Raw genomic sequence first — 7,500 nt, forward strand, 5'->3', positions numbered from 1 at the left:
CCCCGCGCTGCTGCGGGAGGGGGGACGGGGCTGGCACCGCCGGGACCCCGGTGCGGACCCGCGGTCCCACGGTGGATGCTCCGGCAGCCTGCGCGGCCCCGCTCGGAGCCTTCCTCGGAACACTTGCTCTGCGATTTTCTAGGGAGTTGTCCAAGACTTCTCCATCAGAAACGCAATTTCCAGTTATGCCCCCAGTCCATACAGGAAAAGATGGAAAATACCTCAATGGCAAATACATAAAACAATTTAAAAATTGATAGTAAATGGTGTTCCGTGGCAGAGTTACTGTCTCGCAGAGAGCACTTACTGGGCACTGCGGGCAGGGCAGTTTGCTGTAAGGGTCTATTACCGTTTGAGTAAAATTTCCTCAAGTGCTTGAATCCCATTCCTGCAGGCTATTTAGGCACTTAGGAGCCTAACTTTAATGGGACTCAAGCTTAGCCATTTCACCTAAATTATTTATGCGTTTGTTTAAATCTTAACCTTCATATTTAGGTTCATTATGAAAGTAATAAACAGATTGTATTACCAAGGTTGTATGTTTTTTATAAAAATTATATTTTTTCAACTATTTTCACTCCTAATTTTCAATTTAAAACACCTCTTATTTTGCTTTATTCCTGAGCGTATAGGGTATTTTATAAATAATACATTAAAAAATTACATGAAAAAGATGGAAAACTGACCCTAACTCGACACTGTAAAAGAGCCTCGCAGTGACACTTGCTGCTACAATGTCAGTCAAAGATCTGCTGGAGCGTTATTAGAGTTTTTTACATCTGGAAGTTGAGGTCTCTACGTTCATCAAGAACCTCATAAACTTTCATTGAAAGTTTGGTATAAAAGTTGTCCTTGGATACAAGTGAGAAGCCACACCTCAGAAACAGAACAGAAAGCAAAAATTTGGAAGTTACACCTAATGGCTTGTATTTTTCCTTTAATAATAAATTCGGTTTTTCTCAGCTGATATTTGAAACCAATTCTTCAACTACCAGTCTCTAAGTCTGAAAAGCAAAGCCCATAAGGACTGAGTTCCACTATTTCAGGCCAAATGTGTGTTACAGATTCTACGTTCAAAACTGCGACTGTAAGCAAGGACTGGAAGACCTTTCCCTCCCGACCTGAGTTACCTGTAGGAGGAAGTTTCTGGAATGAGGCTCTTCAAGCCTCATGAAGGTACAGGTCTGTTGTGAGCAGAGCAGGCTCAGAAGGTCAGTAGTTCCTCAAACACGTGTGTGTGTCCACCTGACCTCGGGTGCACTGGGCTCCTGGCGAGGCCGGGAAAGCTCGAGGGATGCAGAAGTGACAGAAGTCACTTGTGGCCCAAGAATTTCTCGGTGGAATGGCTTGATAGCAGGACTGGGGAAAAGCTGCCAGTGACCCTGCCAGAGGCCTCCGGATCAGACGGAAAAGAAACTGGTTTATTTCAGGGTTTGCTGAAAACAGCAGTAAATGAAACCTGGAGGTAAAAGGGTGTGATCCAGGCGCTGTGTATGATGCCAACCCTTCCTGGGATAGGGAGAGAGGCCAGTAGCTCACAGAGGCCTTAGCTGGTCATTCTACTGGCAATGGTGCATGAAGCAGAGTAGAAAACAACTCCCTTCGCCTCAGCTTTATTGGTTCTGGAGTGCTGTCAGTAGTAAAAATGTGTTTTTTCAGTAGACAAAGCAAATACAACCTTCAAGGCACACAGGAAGCCAATGTGGGCAAGAGTAAGATGCCACTTGTGCAGGGTCACATCGCTGATGAGGAGAGAAGAGGTATGCAGCCTGCACGGCCCTGCTGACGCTCCGCAGGCACAGCGCTGAAAACACATTATGTAAGCAGCTGACTTCAGGCCACAGCAGCGAGGATGCACAGCAAGAATTCAGGAGAGATTTGTTTCCCATTAAATCTACTAAGAGAAAATGGCCTGGCCTACTTCACCCAAACCAGTGCTCAGGGACATCCCTCTGAATTCAGCCCATGGTGTGGAATCAGTCTGCTCCAGGAGCAATGGTCTCAGGCACGATGCACGAACCACTGAAACACAGAGGGAATCTCCCAGAAAGTAATAAACCACTATAGAACTGGGAGGAAGAACTATGCCAGGTGTGCTTGGAAAAGATGTGCCTTCCTTAGGAGTGGAGGCTTCCTTGAAACTATTCTTGCTTCCCTTACACTTACGGATTATTTAAATCATGACCTCATTGCCTTTTGCTTCTTGTTTTTAAAAATACATTGGTACTAAACAATGATAGTTTGTTAAGGAAAGAAAACCAAAACCATAACCAAATGAGTCCTCTGCCCAACTCTCATGCAAATTTCTCATATGGCTTTAGGCAACACATTTCATAGCTCTGTCTTTCCTTATTTGTAGAGCAGGAATACTAATCCTTGCCTCTTCCATGGAAATGTTGGAGAGTTTGATTAGATGCTACCAGTATCAATGGATCAATGCAGAAGGAAGAGTCAAGTGTTTTACCAAAATTATAGAGGAAACCTGTACTTGATAGAGCAGACAACTGAATTAAAATCACTTAAATTTTAGTCTTAGGTCCTAGCAAGCTGCTAGAGCAGTTCCCTCTGCTAGACCCGTTCCCTCTTCCTTGGTCATAGCCTTATAAATTTTGTAAAGAACTCCTTACAGATTAATTTTCTACCTTTTTTTAAAAACTGTGAATCCCTAAAAAAATTCTAAAGGACATGCACAGCTGTCAGCCATTTTACATCACTCAAATGTACCAGATGACAATCTACATGATGAGCTATCACGAGTCACGTATAACCTTGACCAGGAATTCACACACCACCAGTAGAAAATCACTTTTCTACAACTTTCAAGCTATACTCTTTAGTCTGGAAAGACTCAGGGAGATCTTGCTGGACCTTTGAAATGCGGTGCTGTGTCTCAAGGTAGCTCATCCATTTCCCTGCCCCGTTCCTGATGCACAGAAGGGGCCACAGAGTGAAGACTGTGTTAAGGATGACCCAGTGTCAGCAGGTGATCAGCTGCTCTGAAGGAAAACAGTTATGAATCACATACTTTGGAAAGTAAAACGTGTTTTGACAGGGAAAAGTTCTACCTTGAAATCCCAACAGAATGGAGACAGGGCAGGATACATTTGGCCAAGAATCTTTATCTGCAATGATAGATGATGTATAAATAATATATTTTGAAACTCAGTTATGGGATGAATGTTTTATAGTGGAGTAAATCCTAAAATGACTAATGCATTAAAGCAATGAAGAATAAAACCACAAAAAAAAGAAGACCCCAGAAATAAAACAAGTTATTTCTTAGTCTTTAAGTACAGCTATACGTGGAGATGTACCCATTGCCTTAAAAGACTCCTTATAGAATTGCTCTATTTTTCTCATTTCATGTCATTCTTCCTCCTGAAATACTGTGCTTGATTCTCAGCCCACTCTCCTCTTGCCTCTGCATTTTTCCTAAGGTATAGACTTTTGTCTTTAGAACAGAGCTTGTGCATTCATCTGCTGATAAACTGTTTATCTTAGCTTTTATGAGGGCGCCTTGCTGCAAGGCAGCCAGAGACAGGATCCTGGGTGTTTGTCTTTTTTTTTAAAAGAGGGTCCGGGAAGTGACGGGTATTTATACCTCCCTTGGCTCTATATATCATGGGAGGTGGAACTCCACTGTCTCTGTTTCTCGCTCTTTCTCTCAGCAGTGTCTTCTGCCGTAAATCTGAACCTCTCAGAACAGTTTTCTTGGCTGCAGCCCTACTTGGAGGAATTAGTTTTATTTATTTATTTACGGAAAAGGCTTGCAACAGAGGAAACCCAAAGTTCTTCTAAATCCTTCCCCTCCTCTACCCCACCTAACCATCCCACTTTTTGTGCCAAATATTAACATCCCAGCAGATGAGAGAAGATTCCAGCGTCTCACAGTGTGCAGACCAATTCATTATGGAGAGAGAGGCCAGTGGGAGAATTGGCAAAGATGAAACAGAAACCAAGGCATTTTTTATGTTAAAAAATGACACTTATATTTACAAGCAGTGGCTCCTGATGGGGATTTGAATTTCCACACAGGCAACATTGTTTATCCAAACAAACTCCCTGTGGCAGCATATATTACATATATACACACATGACAAGTAGGAATGTATTTATCCTTTTTAGCCAGCCTGGTGATTAAGATAAACATCTATTGAGATAAACCAAGTTTTTACTTTTCTTTTTTTATAAAACACTAAAGACAACTGAGTGACAGAGATTCAATGAAGCGAAAAATACAGCAACCCCCCCAATCAAGCCCTGTGTGCCTGGGAGTGATTCATTGGTGCCAGCTACTGAATAACCCTGATACATAACATTTCTCACCTCTGATATTTAAAAGGACCCCCTCGCCCTTTTAGCACCAATGGAGCCCTTCAAATGTTTTATTGCTAATTGTCTAATGCTCCGTGATGAATGGCTGCCTCACTGAAAATGACAACCCCTTTTCTCTCAACTACTTCATTTTCCTGGCTCCAGTGGGGGTGAAGAGGAAAAAATAAATCCGATTACATCATACTTAGCCTGTTGGTTATGAATGAAGGAAAATGCAACTTTATTTTAAAAGTACTTTTATCAACTAAGTCCTGAGCCCCCAGGTCCCCTGCACTCAGTAAATGCGGCCTCAGTTTCTCGTGTAAAATGTTCCAAGAGACTCACGGGTTTTGTGGAAGTACAAAGTCCCAGAGGCAGCTTCTAATCCTGATCAGAGAGCCAGGAACTGGATCACAAATATATACAACTCAGAAATCCTGAACTAAATCTAGAATGGGTGCACTTTATGCTCAGAAGAAATATCTTGCCTACAGTATAATAAAAGAGCAGAATTTAGCCCGTTATATAAAACAACTCCTGGCTATAATTTTGCCTCAAGAATTAGAGCAGCAGAGGAAGGTCCCACAAATTCAGAACTGCTGCTTTATTAGACATTCTTTAAATCTGCTCTGGCCAGAAAATGCGCAAGGATGAAGGAGCTTTAATAACTAGAAAAAGATTAAAGTATGCATCGTTCCCCTGCATTTTGAATTATCACTTCTTTCCAGCTTCTTATGCTTTATCCCTTTAGGGAATTTGATCTCTTCAAAAAGAAGTGGATCACAATGATCAGCCAGAGTTGTGTGCATAGCATTATCTCTGCAGCCACTATGAACTGTCACGAGATACACACTCCCAGTGACTGGGCTGGCTGTGAAAAGCTGGATGTTCAATAGGATACTTTTCAAAGAAACTTGTACCTTTAGTGGCACATGGAATGATTTCCCCTTTCTCTCACAAATGATGAAACAGGCACACTCATGGGGGTATGGGATTAATTCAGATATAGAAACAGACACAAAGGAGACTGATTCCAAACCTGCTCATGTTCAGTAGGAATCTCTGGGATGTGTTTCTTTGACTTGGGAGTTTCAAGTCTTTGCCTCTGAAGGCAAAGGGACCCAGGCGAGTAAAATAATGAATCTAGGCTTCCCAGACACAGATCTGACATTTGCTCTCTCCCTCTGACTCAGGCTTTGACTGGGTTCAGGGATTAATTAGGCCATGCAAACGAGTTAGGTTCTCTCTTCTGGCAACCTGGTCACGTAGGGAACCCCCACCCCTCCCCTTCCCCACACTCTCCTTCCCCATAATGAAGCATGACTGTAGTAAAACAAGTCTTTTGATGGTGCCTCTTCTCATCACTTTCAAGACAAACAATGTCTCAGAAGCCCCCCAGCTGCTTTTATTTTTCTTATATCTACAGTTACATCTTGGGTGTGTTTACTCATCCTCATTAAATATGTTGTTCCCCCCACCTCCTTTTTTTTTTTTTTAAATATCCTTCCTTTATTGCAGTTTACACTAAACATCAATTACAGGATAGAGTTAAAAGCTTTGGAGCCATTCTTGGGTATAGAGCACAACGCCACGGTCTCTAAAAGAGAATTGACACAGGGTACAGGGGGCTACAGCAGGAATATGAGACAAACATCACTGAAAGAAATGGTCACAAATTACTACTTTGCTCTCAACACAGCATTGGTTATGTGCAGTCCACTTCCTCTGATAAGTAAGGACTTTGAGGTTTTCTTTTACATAATAACAAGTGACTATTCTCCTCCTTTTAACAGAGATATCTGGAAAGTCTAAGATGGAATGGTGAGAAGAAACAAGCCATCACAGGACTAAAAATCAGTTAGACTTTCCAGCACAGACCTTGGTCAGCATCATTTTCTTTGAAGTAACACTTCAGCTGAGTATCCTTGCTGCCTAGCAAGGCTTCCCCTGAAGCCTCATCACCTTCTGAAGTACTTATTGTCATAATAAACACAACAGCAGTTCCATCAGATGCCAGCCACAATGGCAAATATGTCAATTATTATTTGGATTTGTTCTCTCTCTCTGTGTATGCATTTACAATTGTTCCTATGTAGGAACAGCCTTTCCATTACTCTCATTCTTGATGAAATAGTGTTCCAAAGACACATGATCCTGTTCTGATTTAAAGAAAGATCAAAACCAAACATAAAAGAGCACTGCCCTGGCCACTCTGGAAGTGCCACAAGAGTTCTCTATACTTTGAACATGAAGTTTAACTTTTGTAAGCAAACTGAGCATTTCAACTCAAATATGAGGTATTGGAACAAGCTCAGACAAGGAATTCAAAGAAAAGAGATGCCTTTGTAACAGAAAAAGAAACAAGAGGAAGAGTGCTGCATTTAAAGTGTCTCATGGCAGGGATGGCTTTTTATGCCACTTTCATTTAAAATCTCCCCAGTTTTCTTATCAAAAAAGAAAATAGGAGTAACCTCGCTCTGCAGACCCTCACCTAAGCTCTCCCTGGGGGGACAGTTCAGATCCAGACCCCAGAGTCTGCCTGTCACTATTCTTGTGTGAGTTGTCTTAAATAAATGAACAAATAAATAAATAAATAACAGCCTTCCCCCACGAGCTGAAGAGGGCCCTGCTGTCCCTAGGCTTGGCTCTTGCCCGGTGCTCACTGCTGCAGGACCTGAAGGGAGCAGGGCGGGGGCCGAGGTGGGGGCAATCACCCTCCAACACTGGGAACTGTTTGGAAATTACCCTAAGCTTCCCTTAGTCATTATTCCATTAACTGCCTCTTGGTAGATCTGTCAGTAACTAAGCTGGGACTTATTTGTAGAGAATCAGAGGCTATTTGCTGTACTAAGTGAGCCATGAGAGCGAAAGGGTTTGGGATTTATTTGTAATTACAGTCGGGATTTTTTTCTTCTCCTTCTTGCCTGGACCCCACTGGTACTTTCATTCACATTCCCTAAGCTGAAGCTGGCGCCAGGATCACAGGCTGGCCCTGTGTTTATGTCATTGAGACTAGGACAATATTTCAGTGTGGAGCCAGACCGCAGGGATCCACTCTATAAAACCCTCACTAAAAATAGACAGCCGCCCTGCCCCCAGGCCCGCGGGCCGCCGGCACCCTGCGTGGAGCTCAGCCTTGGGCCGAGCCCAGCTCAGCCCCCGGCCCACCCTGCGTGGAGCTCAGCC

The sequence above is a fragment of the Corapipo altera genome, unplaced genomic scaffold (assembly GCF_003945725.1).
Source record: "Corapipo altera isolate COAL_440 unplaced genomic scaffold, ASM394572v1 343, whole genome shotgun sequence".
Classification (NCBI taxonomy): domain Eukaryota; kingdom Metazoa; phylum Chordata; class Aves; order Passeriformes; family Pipridae; genus Corapipo; species Corapipo altera.